The sequence below is a fragment of the Puma concolor genome, chromosome E1 (assembly GCF_028749965.1).
Source record: "Puma concolor isolate L17-30 chromosome E1, mPumCon1.1.hap2, whole genome shotgun sequence".
NCBI lineage: Eukaryota > Metazoa > Chordata > Mammalia > Carnivora > Felidae > Puma > Puma concolor.
This window is the reverse complement of record NC_141680.1, coordinates 8,601,093-8,615,352: the sequence shown is the minus strand read 5'-3', so window position 1 is coordinate 8,615,352 and position 14,260 is coordinate 8,601,093. Positions and strand designations below refer to the sequence as shown.

The window sequence follows — 14,260 nt, the reverse complement described above, 5'->3', positions numbered from 1 at the left end:
GAACCTAGTCAGGGAGATCAAAAGAGGCTTCCCTGAGGAAGTAATGATTGAGTTGAGCTCTCCAAATTAAGAATACACTTTTACAGCAACCGGAATAGAGAATCCAGTTAGAGGAAACAGCCGTAGTCATGTGCAGAACCCAGATTGTAGTGGTTCACAGGAGCAGGTTACTGACTTTTCAGGAAACTTGCAAGCCAGTTGAGGTCATGTTGGGAATATTTACACCACGGACATAGGCAAATGCCAGAAGGTCAGGGTTCTTATTTTGGTTCTTGTGTTTTAGCGTGCTGCAAGGAGTGGGGGATCATTTAGTTTTCACGGACGGCCAGTTTCCAAACAATTGCCTGCACGTCGAAGGCAGTTAAGTAGTCCAGGAAATGGATAATGATAGCTCGGACTAGAGATTTGACCGTAGAGATGAAGAGACCTATCAGACTGTGTATATTAAAGAAAAATCAATAGGATTTGCTGAAGGACTTCAACATAACAGTGAGTGGGTATAAATTTTATAGCGGGATGTATGGTCAGGACCCTTCCCCCAATAGAAACATGGAAAGAGGTTCACCATTTTTGGTGGCAAGGGGAGACCGGAGTTGTTTTGGCACATGTTTGGCTTGATGTCTTGGAGACAATCAAAAGGGCCTTAGGGATGAGTGGTTTGGGATGGAAGTATAAATTGAAGGGTCGTATTTATGAAGCAATTGAAAACATGGGCCTGGAGGGGCGCGTGGGTGGCTCAGTCAGTTGAGTATCTGACTCTTGATTTCGGCTCAGGTCATGATCCCAGGGACGTGGGATCGAGCCCTGAGTCTGGCTCCACACTTAGCATGGAGCCTGCCTAAGATTCTCTCTCTCTCTCTCTCTCTCTCTCTTCCCCCTCCACCTTGCCCCTCCCCCAGTTGTGTTCTGTCTCTTTCTAAAATTAAAAAAAAAATTAAAAAAGGAAACATAGCCTTGGAATAGTACAGTAAGCATACAAATGAGAAGATAATTAGACTTAGCATCGAGTTTTAAGGACTTCCCAATTTGACAGATATTTTTGAGAAGAATGAGCCTGAAAAGAAGGCTAAAAAAGTGCAACCCAAGTTCTGTTCATTTCAGCAATAAGTCATTCATAGGTTGGGCAAGGGCTGCCGTGACTGCTTGGATGATGGCAAATGGTAGACTGAAAAGGATAGAGGGGGTGGATGGAGGAGAGGTGGGGACAGTGGGTATGGACAACTCTTTCAAGAAGTATGGTTGTGATGGATAAAGATATGGGATCAAAAACTGTGGGTTTTTTTTTAAGTGGAACTGATATTAAGGATGTTTAAGATAAAACCGAAACCATTGGATTGGCCAAGTGGGGAAGAAGAATCTTTATGAGAGAAAGTAGAGTAGGCAGGAAGGTATATACAACTCACAGGAAAAGGTACCAGAGCCTATGGTGCTGAGGAAAAGGGATGAGCTGGATACTGTTGGGTTGAGGTTCTTATTTTATTTTATTGTTTTAGAGAGAGCAAAAGAGAGCAGGCAGGCAGAGGGAGAGAGAGAATGCCAAGCAGGTTCCATCCCCAGCATGCCACGGAACTTGAACCCAAGACCCTGGGATCATGACCTGAGCCGAAATCAAGAGACGCTCAACCCACGCATCCCGAGGTTATGCTTTTAATACCACAAACCTATCGGTGTCTCTCTCTGATGGTTTTTACTGTTATCAGCTCATCGATCGAATTGCTATACTGGTCACGCGGGAGAGGAAGAATCGAACCAACAGCCCTCTGTGGTTTCCCTCTGAAAAATCCTTGAACACAGTTTAAATTACAGGTGTGTTGAATGTCTCTGATCTTGAGGATCTCGGAACCTCAGAAGCAGAAATGAATGATCTTATCGGACACCTTCATTTCAATTCATTCCCTGAATATGTATTGGGCCCTCACACTCCAGACACCCTGCGAATCACCGGGAATTCTAAGATAAACAGGAAAGCCTCTGACCTTGAAAAGGTAATGGAATAAAGATATTTATGCAATTAACTACAACAAAGTTGCCAATACTACGACTGGATGAAACTGGAGGTTTCCAGAGGAGGGAGCTAGTTCATTACAGGGCCACGAAAACGATCCAGGTCTCTAGACTCCAAATGGAATGTCGTCCTCACCATCCATATATAATATTACTTTTATTATTCCACACACAAAAAAGATTTGCTATGTAAATCTATTTGTTTAACCCACAAAGATAATACAGTATTTCAGCCCTCTTGTTAATGTACTGCCGTCACTAATCCAAGATCAACACTCATATAAATACTATTGGCTGAGAACTCTATGATTTGGATGCTGGTATAAACCACTCATTTCCCTCTAAACGTTAGTTTGAAAACCATTAAACAGTAGATGGCCATCACCCCACATCCAGACTAGAACAATTCTACTTAGCTGTGTCTATATAAGGCCACAGAATCGACCACAATTTTGTTAGTACGCTTGTTTTTTTTTTGTTACTGCCTCTGTCATATTTCTAAACTACCAGTAACCAAAACGTTCGCCTGCTTTTTAGTTTCATTTATTTAAATACTCTCGATTGACACTATACTGATGAAGAGGTAAAATTTTAGCTACTGATATCTTGGCATCACGTGGAGTCAAACGTACATTAAAATGAGCGTTCACTTTGACAGCCCATATACTAAAATCGGAATAATATAGAAAGGGTTAGCATGGCCCCTATGCAGGGATAACATACATTAAAACGACTTCTTACCTTCTTGAACTTTTTCAGAAATGTATTAAATATTTACGAAAGGCCCACTGTGGCCTGGGATGAGGCCAAGTGCATTGGAGGGAAAAATAAGCAAGATGGCTTGGGCTCTCTAGGGGCTCAGAGTATAAATTCAGAGAGTCGATTTTGGACCTTTTGAACTTTAAATTTTTATTCTATTTTATTTTATTTTATTTTATTTTATTTTATTTTATTTTCTTCATTTCATTTCATTATTTTATTGACTTTGACAGAGAGAGCGTGAACTGGAGAGGCACAGAGAGAGGGAGAGAGGGAGAGAATCCCAAGGAGACTCCACCCTGCCAGCGCAGGGCTCGATCCCATGAACCATGAGATCATGACTTGAGCTGAAATCTAGAGTCAGTTGCTTAGCCAACTGAGCCACCCAGGCACCCCCCAAGTTTGATTTTAAAGCAAGTATTGGCTCTCATAGTGGGGAAATAAAACTTTCTAGAATAAAGACTAACCGTGAAGTACATTGGGTTCAGTGACAATTATTCTGAAGCGTCAAAATATCTAACTCATTTATCCTCGTTAGGGTTTTCTCCAGCTGTGAGGGCTGGTCCAGAGTGTGCTTCCCTCTGACAAGGAGATGGTGGTGAGCAATCATGTGAAAATGGATTTGTTAATCTGTTCCCTCCACAAATAACCCACCACCCACCAAGGCATCCCACCCAAGAACCCTGGGATGAATATAAAGACCCACATGTCTTTGAGAGCTAAGCAACCCTGTGGAGAAGATAGAAACAGCAACAGCAATGCGTCGTGAAATTTATGCACAATGGTCATGAATGCAACATGCTGTGGGAATTCTGGAAGGAGATGAGATTCCCTCCGACTCGGGGATTGTGGGAAGCTCCTCAGTCCTGTTCAAGAACGAACAGAATTTAGATGTTTGGGGGAAAAGGGGGAGACATTCCAGGGGAGAGCTTCTGTCTTTGCAGAAGTTACAAAACCTGGAAATCATGCGGCAAATACCACTGCGTATACCCAGATAAGAATTCCACACACACACACACACCCTTTTTTCTTTTAACCATTTGGGAGCCATGGAAATGTGCCCACATTGAGGACTGGCTTTAGGAATAATCTGCTGTCACCAATTAGAACCACGGACTCCGTTCTAAATTTTCCCCTCCTGGTTGTTATGATTGAGGCCTCTCTCAACATCCAAGCAGACAGGAAGGGAAATCTTCGAGGCCACAGCTCGCTAGAGCTTGCCCCAAGCCTTGCCTGGAACAAAGATGGAGCCATGAGGGTTGGGAGGAGGAACACAGCTGCTGGGGAGCTAGAGAAGAAGGTTTGATTCTAAGTGCAAAGCATACAAAACCCTCATGTGAGTTCTCTTTCAGCTGGGACTTGACACCAGGCAAATCTGACTCTCCCCGGCTCAGTTCCCAGAACAGAGGTGGGGAGAGAAACACAGCCGTGCATCTTACTTGGGAGAAACAAACCAAAAGGAAGATTAATTTTTTGAAAGCCAAGTGCTAATCCGACAGCGGTTTTTCAAGAGTGCCTCGAGCATTAGTAGGTCATTAAATCTTTGTTAACAGACCAGGGGGAGAAAAAATGTAAAAAGGAGGGGAAAAAAGTGGTCATGGTTCTGTTTAAGTTTACTCAGCATGGAAATTTCATCAAATCACGGAACGGCAAAGATGAAAGGATCCACCGGACCCCCAACCAAGGCTAGACGCCCCTCAACGGCATCCCAGGGACAGGGTTCCGCTCCTTCTTGTTTCCTATGGAGTGCAATCTCACCAGAAACGGAATTTGGGTTTTACTTTTTATAATCCGAGAATGCAAAAAGTCTAATCTGTCTTCCACTCCCCTTCTGGAACTTGAAAACTGCCTGTGTGATCCTTCTAAATTTTCCTATCTTTGGGTTATTCCTTATGTACCACGGTTCTCTCCACATCTCCTCAGATGGCAGGGTCTGAAACCCCGAACCGTCGTCACTAACTACAGTCCTTCTCTTCCCTGAAAGATGTCCCTCCCTGAAAGGGGGGCCACACCCCCCTTGCACTGTGGCCTGAGAAGTGCACGAAATATCTCAAGTATAATCTGACAGCATGGGGTAACAGGCCTCGATTACCCCAGTTTCAAAATAGGTAATTTCATTCAAAGGAGCCAAACATATGAATTAGGAAAGCAACTTTTTTTTTTTTTTGTCAGTGCTTGTAAATTCATATCTTTAAGTCGTCGATCAAAGGCTGATGACTTGGGTCAAGAGAAGGCAAGAAAAAAATGATATGGAATGTACCTGTTTGTACTCGTTTGGCAAGAAACCGAAGAGTCCATATGGACGCATGAGTGCACACACACATACACACACACACACACACACACGCAAGCTCTTGTATTCAGTGTGCCTATCCCGAGGATCCCTTCTTGACTCACCTCTTTAGCGGCCCCAGGATCCGTCTGACTCCGAGCAAAAGTAAAGAGGAGCATTTGCTGTGCCAATTTCACACGTAAAAGATGGGAGAATGGTGTGTGGACATTATAAATGTCCCAGTAATAAACTTAGGCAGAAAAAAATAAAGAAATCTCTTAATGTCCCTATAATTGTATTTAACAAAGCTATCAAACCCCCATTCTGATGATGGTAAAATATGGGAACTTTCTTTTTTTTTTTTAATTTTTTTTCAACGTTTTTTATTTATTTTTGGGACAGAGAGAGACAAAGCATGAACGGGGGAGGGGCAGAGAGAGAGGGAGACACAGAATCGGAAACAGGCTCCAGGCTCCGAGCCATCAGCCCAGAGCCTGACGCGGGGCTCGAACTCACGGACCGCGAGATCGTGACCTGGCTGAAGTCGGAGGCTTAACCGACTGCGCCACTCAGGCGCCCCAATATGGGAACTTTCTACTTCGAGATAAACTTGGCCATTTCTAGATGGTATGTAATCTCTTTCGGATGAACGCCCGGTCCGACCAGGATTTTCTTCCACACCACCGCCCCCCCCCCCCCACCCCCGGTGTTGACCTGGTGTCAGGTTTTGGTGGGAGGAGATGTCACAGTCTATCTAGAATTCCACGTTGAATTCTGAGCTTTGCAAGTGGCCCCCACTATACCCGCTGCGGAGTGTCTACACCTCTCGCTGGATCCAAGTCCATTCTTCATTCCCTTATCCCAGCCTCATCCCGTCCCATCTCCAGACCTGCCCACGTCCTCCGTCGTGCCTCTCCAGGAGGTGCAGGAAACTCTCATGTTCCCATCTCGCACCACGGTGAGGTTGTGGGGGACTCAGAGGAGGGAATCCACCTTGGGTGCTCTCTTCCTAAATAAGCCACATCACATCATCATTTCTGTTTAATAAGCTCTTTCCGGGGTCAAGAAGCTTTCTCTTAAAAAGCCCAGCCCTTGCCACCGGAAGCCCCAGCTTCCAAGAGGAAGTCTCTATTACTAATTTTTATAAACATGCAGACATGGACCTGCCTTCTTTGTGCTGGGATGTGTCTGCCCCTACCTTTCAGAAATGAGGTCTCTGACAAGACTAGAGGGTCCTGAGACGACAGGACAATTGCAGAGGGGAAAGACCTGGGTTAGGGGACTTTACATCTCCAAGTTTGTGTCATTGAATGCTGATTTATGGATTCAGGAACGTGGCATTCAGTTACCCATCTTTTTTTCTATGTTTATTTATTTTTGAGAGAGAGAGAGAGAGAGAGAGAACATGAGCAGGGGAGTGGCAGAGAGAGAGGGAGACAGAATGTGAAGCAGGCTCCAGGCTCCGAGCTGTCAGCACAGAGCCCAACGCGGGGCTCGAACCCACAAGCCGTGAGATCATGACCTGAGCCGAAGTTGGCCGCTCAACCGACCGAGCCACGCAGGCGCCCCTCCGTTACCCATCTTGTAACAGAATGTCACGGTTTGTGAGCCAGTGAGGCAATTGTTCAAGGTCCTGGTGGGAAACACGTGCCTCAAATGGTTCAGATGCAGACGGTTTGATGAAGGACCAGTCACAGAGGTGCAAACAGGGTGAAGGCGAGCAGTAAAGGGGGGTTGGGGCACCCAGCAGCTGGCAACCGTGGAAGCCTCTTACCCCAGGGCTGAAGAGGCAACCGGAGAGGGGAAGATGGTACCCAGGACTGGGGGAGCTGGAGCCGTGGAGAAAGAGCTGCCCCAGAGGAGCTGTGGTTAGGGAAGGATGCTATCAGTCACTTCTGGAACCTGAACACAAAGCAAGGGAGGGGGCAGAGAAGAAATTCATTGACCTCGCTTGTCTCTAGTCTTCCCGTCTCCTCTGCCTCCTGTGGACCAAACGGAGCCAGGTGCCAGCCTGCAAGCAAACCCAAGTGAGCTCCCTGGGGCTCAGGCAAGGGTAGGGACTAGGTCTCATAGGAGATGGGAGGGATGGAGAGCAACAAACCTGGTGAGCATAGCACTCAGTGTCCCATTCTAAAATCCTTGTTTTCCAGCGCCTCCTGGGCGGTTCAGTCGGTTAAGGGTCCGACTCTTGCTTTCAGCTCAGGTCAGGATCTCAGGGTCATGGGATCGAGCCCCACGTCAAGCCCCGTGATGGCTCCATACTGGGCATGGTGCCTGCTTAAGATTCTCTCTCCCTCTCTTTCTGCCCCTCCCCGCTCGCACTCTTCTCTCTCTCTCTCAAAAAAAATTAAAATCCTGCCCTTCCTTCCCCTCTCACTACTGAGTTAGTCTAAGTGGCTCAAGTAGAAAGGCTGTAAATAGTCACCCCCCAGCCTCTTTTCAGTTTGAGTCTTACAAGGAATTCGTAACCTTTTTTGGTAGGTTACTACAGCCTAGAGAATACATTAATATATATAATTATTATTATTAATTATTATTTACTGGCCTCTGTGCTGACAATCTGGAACCTGCTTGGAATTCTCTCTCTCCTCCCTTTCTGCCCCTCCGGCATTTACACACTCTCTCTCTCTTTCTCAATAAATAAACTTAAAAAAATATTTTAGTTGTAGTAAAAAGACTTTTTTAAGTTTACTCATTGAGAGAGAGAGAGAGAGAGAGATCTGAGCAGGCTCCACACTGTCAACACAGAGCCTGATAAGGGGCTCAAACCCACGAACTGTGAGATCATGACCTGAGCCCAAACCAAGAGTTGGATGCTTAACCGACTGCGACACCCAGGTGCGCCAAGAATTTTTTCTTATTATAAGAGAAGTAGATGTGCTATCCATCCTACCAGGTGAATAGAGTTATCTGTATAGCGTTTTACAGCTTACAAAGTTTTTGCATACACATGGCACATTCATACGGTTATCACTGAGTGGGACTGCTTCACGTTAATCTGATTGGTTAAGCCTGTGTCCTTCACTTTTTTTCAGGTGTAGGTTTCAGGATGGGCACGTGGCCCACGGCTGGCCAATGAGAAAGGTGAAAAGTCCGCTGCAGTATCCTTGCGAAGAGACGTAAGATAGACCTCTCTCAGGGCATCGTGCATGTACGTATGATGCCTTGAACTTCCTCAGCCATCTTGCTCCCAGCTTGGAGAGGACACCAACACCAAGGATGCCAGGCCCCTTCTCAGGATATTATTCTAAGTTTGGTATCAGCCAATCCCAACATCAACCCACCTCAATGTCCACTCCCCCTCCGGGCTTACCGTTATGTTATAACCTAAGTATCTGTTTTGCTTACGCAGTTTGAGACGGAGTTTCTTCACTTATAGCAGAAAGTATCCTAAGTATGTGCACGTAGCTTTGAATTTTTTTTCTTCATGATGGTCAAAAATTAGAAAGATGATACCTCTAAAAGCACAGGCGACGAAAACGAAAATAAATAAATGGGAATACATTAAACTAACAAGCATCTGCACAGCAACAACAACAACGACAAAGAGTGAAAAGAAACCCTAAAGAATGGGAGAAGATATTTTCAAACCATAAATCTGATAAAGAGCTAACCTCCTAAATTGATACGCAACCCCTAAGACTCTACCCCAAACCCCCAAGGCTAAGGCGGCACCTATTAGTACAAAGAGAAATAACCCAAATGTCCACTGACAGATAAATACCAAACACAACGTGGTATATACATACAATGGAAGATGACTCAGGCTTCAAAAGGAAGGAAATTCTGACGCATGCTACCACATGGATGAAACTTGAGGACAATATGCTGAATGAAATATGAAACAAGCCAGTCACAAAAGGACCAAGGCTCTGTGACTCCACTTCTATGAAGTATCTGCAGTGGTCAAGTTCAGAGAGATGGAAAGTAGAATCGTGGTCACCAGGGTCTAGAGGGAGAGAGAAAGGAACTGTTTAGCAAATACAGAGTTTCCGTTCTGCAAGAAGAAAAGAGTTCTGGGGATTGGTTGCACAACAGTGTGACTATATTTAACACTACTGAATCATACACCTCAAGGTACACATAACATAAAGTGTTATGACATCTTGACAACATTGGGTCTTCCTATCCATGAACATGGAATACTGTCTGTGTTATGTCCATAACATAAAGTGTTATGTGTATTTTACCACAATGAAAAATAAAAAATAATAAAAAAAAGTTTTAAATGAAGAAACAAAAAAATTAAAAAATATATATTAGGGAAGAAACTATACCAATTCTTTACAATATTTTCTAGAAAAGAAGCAGAAGGAATACTTCCTAATTTGATGAGGCCAGCTTTGCCTTAATATCAAAACTGGGCAAAAGCGTTGCAAGAAGAAACGTGCAGACAAATATCCCTCATGGACATAAGATGCCAAAATCCTCAGCAAAATATTAGCCAATCAAATCCAACAATGTATAAAATCAAGTGAGATTTATCCCAGGTGTTCAAAACAAAGATGGTTCTACATTCAGAAATCAATTAATGTAATCCATCACACTGGTAGGCTAAAAAAAAGAAAACTTACACGATTATGTCAATAACGCAGAAAAAAAAAAAACATTTAACAAAATCCAAAGCCATTTATGCTTTAAAACAAAAACCAAAAACCTCCCAGGGAACCAGGAATACAGAGGAATTTCCTCAGCTTGATAAAGAATAACTATAATAACCTCCAATTAACACGATACTTAATGACTTACTTAACGTTAAGAAAACTGAAGCTTTCCTCCTAAGATCAGGAACAAGGCAAGGATGTCTCATCTCCCCCTTCCTTTTCAGCATCATCTTAGAAATTCCAGCTAATGCAATCAGACAATAAAGGGAAATACAATGTACATAGATTGAGAAGGGGGAAATAAAACTGTCTTTGCAGATGACATGATTATCTATGCAGAAAATCCAAAAGAATCAACAACTGAAACTGAAACTAAGAAGTGATTATAACAAAGCTGTATGACCCAGGTTATAATAAAAAAAAAGTCAATGCTTTCTAATATACCAACAATGAACAAGTGGGATTTAAAATTAAAACACGGATGAAAGAAATCATAGAAGAACTAATGAATGGAGAAGTGTTCCATGTTCTTGGATAGGAAGACTCAATATTGTCAAGATGTCAGTTCTTCCTTTCTTGATCTATAGGTTTCATGTCTTTCCCAATGAAATTTCCAGCAAGTTATTTTGTAGAAATCAACAAACTGATTTTAAAGCTTGTATAGAGAGGCAAAAGACCTCATAGACTCCACCCAATATGGAAGAACAAAGTCGAAGAACTGATACTATTTGCCTTCAAGACTTAATATGCTACAGTAAACAAGATAGTGTGGCACTTGTGAATGAATAGGCAAATAGATCAATGGAACTGAATAGAGAACTCAGATAATTGACTCACATAAATACAGTCAATTGATCTTTGACACAGAAGCAAAGGCCATACAACGGAGAAGAGAGTTTTTTTCAACACATGGTGCCAGAATTATTGTACAGTCACAAGCAAACAAACAGACCAAAAACAACAAGAAGCCTCTAGACAAAGATCTTCCATTTTTTTTCATAAAAATTAACTCCAAATGGATCGCAGACCTAAGTTTAAAATGCAAAGCTGTAAACCTCTTCAAAGATAACATTGGAGAAAATCTGGAGGACCTTGAGTGTGGAGGTGACTATTTAGATTCAACGCCAAAAGCACGATCCATGAAAGAAAGAGTTGATAACCTGAACGCGATTAAATTTTAAAATTTCTGCACTGTGAAAAACACCGTCAAACGGAATGAAGGAGCGAGCCACACACTGGGAGGAAACACTTGTAGAAGGTACATGAGATACAGGACTATTCATCATAATATACAAAGAACTCTAAAAACTCAACAGAACAAATAAGCCAATTAAAAAAAATCGGTCACAGACTTTGACAGCTCACCCAAAGATCCAGAGACGGCAAATAAGCATCTGTCAAGATGTTGAACATCATGTGTCGTATGTTCAACACATGCTCAAGATGCTCGACATCATATTTAATTTGCAAAGACATGCAAATGAGAACCGCAACAGACACCCTTGCACACTGACTAGAATGGCCAAAATCCACAACACGGACAATACCAAACGCTGGTGCGGTTATGAAGCAACAGGAATTCTCATTCATTGCTGGTGGGAATGCAAAATGGTGCAGCCCCTTTGGAAGACATGTTGGCAGTTTCTTACAAAACTAAACGTATTCCTTTTACATATACAGACTTTTTTTAAATGTTTATTTCTGAGAAAGCAGGAGAGACCATGAGCTGGGGAGGGGCGGGGGGCGAGGAGAGAAAGAGGATCCAAAGTGGGCTCCGTGCTGATAGCAGACAGCCAGACTTAGGACTCGAACCTACAAACCATAAGATCAGGACCTGAGCCAAAGTTGGACGCTCAACTGACTGAGCCACCCAGGTGCTCCCAAAACTAAACATACTTTTACAATATGATCCAACGATGACTCCCTCTGGTATTTACCCAAAGGAGTTCAAATTTTATGTCTATACAAAAACCTGGCAACTTTATTCATAATTGCCAAAACTTGGAAGCACCCAACATGTCCATATGTGGGCGAATGGAAAAACTGTGATATATCCAGGTAATGGAATATTGTTCAGCACTAGAAAGAAATGAGCTATCAAGTCATTAAGAGACACAGAGGAACCTTACATGCATATCACTAAGTGAAAGAAGCCAATCTGAGGGGCGCCTGGGTGGCTCAGTTGGTTAAGCGGCCGACTTCAGCTCAGGTCATGATCTCATGGTTTGTGGGTTCGAGCCCCACATCGGGCTCAGTGCTGACAGCTCGGAGCCTGGAGCCTGCTTCAGATTCTGTGTCTCCCCCTCTCTCTGTCCCTCCCCCACTTGTGCTCTGCCTCTGTCTCTCAAAACTGAATAAACATTAAAAATTAAAAAAAAAAAAAAGAAGAAGAATCCTACGATTCCAACGATATGACACTCTGGGAAAGCGGAATCATGGAGACAGTAACAAGATCGGTGGTTGCCAGGGGTCAATGGGGAAAGAGGAATGAACAGGCAGAGCACAGAGGATTTTAGGGCGGTGAAGCTATTCTGTAGGCTACCATAATGGAGGATACCTGTCATTATTTATTTGTCAAAATCCAGGGAGTATACAACACCAGGAGTGAACCCTAATGCAAACTATAAATGTTAGATAATTATGATACGTCAAGGTAGGCTCATCATTTGTAGCAAATAGACCACTCTAGGGGCACCCGGGTGGCTCAGCAGGCTGAGCGTCCAACTTTGGCTCAGGTCATGACCTCGCAGTTCGTGAGTTCGAGCCCCGCATCAGGCTCTGTGCTGACAGCCCAGAGCCTAGGGCCTGCTTCAGATTCTGTGTCTCCCTCGCTCTCTGCCCTTCCCCCGCTCACACGCTCTCTCTCAAAAATGAATAAATGTTTAAAAAAAATTAAAAAAAAATAGACCACTACTGGGGGATACAGGTAATGGGGAGGGACTTTGGGGAAGGGACGAGGGTATATTAGAAATCTCTGTACTTTGTGCTTAATACTGCTATAAATCTCAAAATGCTCTAAAAACTAAAGTCTGTTAAAAAAAAAAAAAAGGAAGCAAGGAAAAAGAGGAGCAAAGTAAAACAAAATAGAAAGGTAGAACCTGACAGAATTTTTACGATAATCTTGCATCAGAAAATCCAGCCGAGGCCGAATGCTACGGATGCGGCATTTTCACTGTGACTTTGGTTTTCACCCTCCAAACAGACCAGCCAGTCTGTGCCTAATTGTGTTTATTTTTCCCCCTGCAGGGATGTTTAACAGTCCCCTAACCACTGAGATGGTCCCATAAAATTTTATGACAACAATTTCTTAAGTGAAATTTCCATTCAGTCTGTTTGTGGGACCTTCAAAAAAGCGGGAGAAAGCCACATAGATATAACTTGGGACATTTTCCTGAGGTCTAATTTAATTATAAATCATGACTTTATGAGCCTACCATTCAAAACTCCTACGACTTCTCTGCAGCACAAAATAATTTACGGCCCCTCCAAGGCAGCGAGCTCGGGCCTAGAACCCAAGGGCACCCTGTACCAGATCCCTTTGGGAAACTTTACAAGTCATGTTCTGAGAAGGTGACGTCTGACATTGGAGGTGGGGAGGGGGGGCTCAGTTCCTCCCCCCGCCCAAATACACACACTCCCCCGCAGGCCAGCATTCATGTGCACGGAACACAGCGAAGCCAGAGGCCTCGAGTGTTTGGTTAATGGAAAGAGAAGAGGAAAACCAAGATACACGAATGACCAGGTTCCATTCCGTCCCTAGACAATCTGTCATCTGTATTTCCGCCCTGTTCACACCCTTGGTGGTGAGGCCACGCCTGGGCTGCGCGATCACCACCATGCATGTGGCTTTCGACTCTGCCTGCTGACCTAGGGTTTTCTTCTTTTTTACTGGAACATCTGGACATGCGTTAAAGACTTTTGGTATCTGTGCCAGGGGGTCCAGGAGGGCCAAAATTCACACTCCCTGGTTAGGAAGGAATGGAGCTTCTCACTAGAAGTTATTCAAAGTTAGAGAAGCGAGGCCAGGATTCTGCAGGCGTGCAGTTCCTACGTCTGGACACTAATTTATGACTCAGGCAACTCCCGGAGCACAGACGACAGAGGGGTGAATCTCTCCGTTGCGGATACCTGGCCACGGTCATGGCCACGGTCATGAAAAGGCCCGGCTGCAGGGCTCCCTATACTTCATGACACGGTATTAACCACTTGACCGGAGAGTTGAAGGGTCAGACGTTTCCCCATAAAGTTTTGGAGTACATTGTCCATCAGAAAGAAATATAAACCATCTCCAAAATTACAAATTAAGTCATCTCTCAAGTCCTGATAGAAGGCTGGGGAATAGACTTTATAACATGTTGGCTTTTTGTTTATTAAAAAAAATTTTTTTTAAGTTTATGTATTCTTTTGAGAGAGAGAGAGTGAGCAGGGGAGGGGCAGAGAGAGAGGGGGAGAATCTCAGGCAGGCTCCGAAATGTCAGCGCAGAGCCCAACGCGGGGCTCAAACTCACTAACCAGGAGATCATGACCTGAGCTGAAACCAAGAGTCAGACACATAACCGACTGAGCCACCCAGGCACCCCTATAAAATGTTGACTTTTTAATTCCCTTCCAGTAATATATG

At 43.8% G+C, this 14,260-nt stretch overlaps 1 non-coding gene across 1 annotated transcript; it reads left to right on the top strand.

Annotated features, from left to right (window-relative positions):
- The first annotated feature begins 2,646 nt into the window (after positions 1 to 2,646).
- LOC112857176 (U6 spliceosomal RNA) lies at positions 2,647 to 2,753 on the top strand. Its single transcript, XR_003223313.1, has one exon. It is a non-coding gene; the product is annotated as a U6 spliceosomal RNA (small nuclear RNA).
- The last annotated feature ends 11,507 nt before the right edge of the window (positions 2,754 to 14,260 follow it).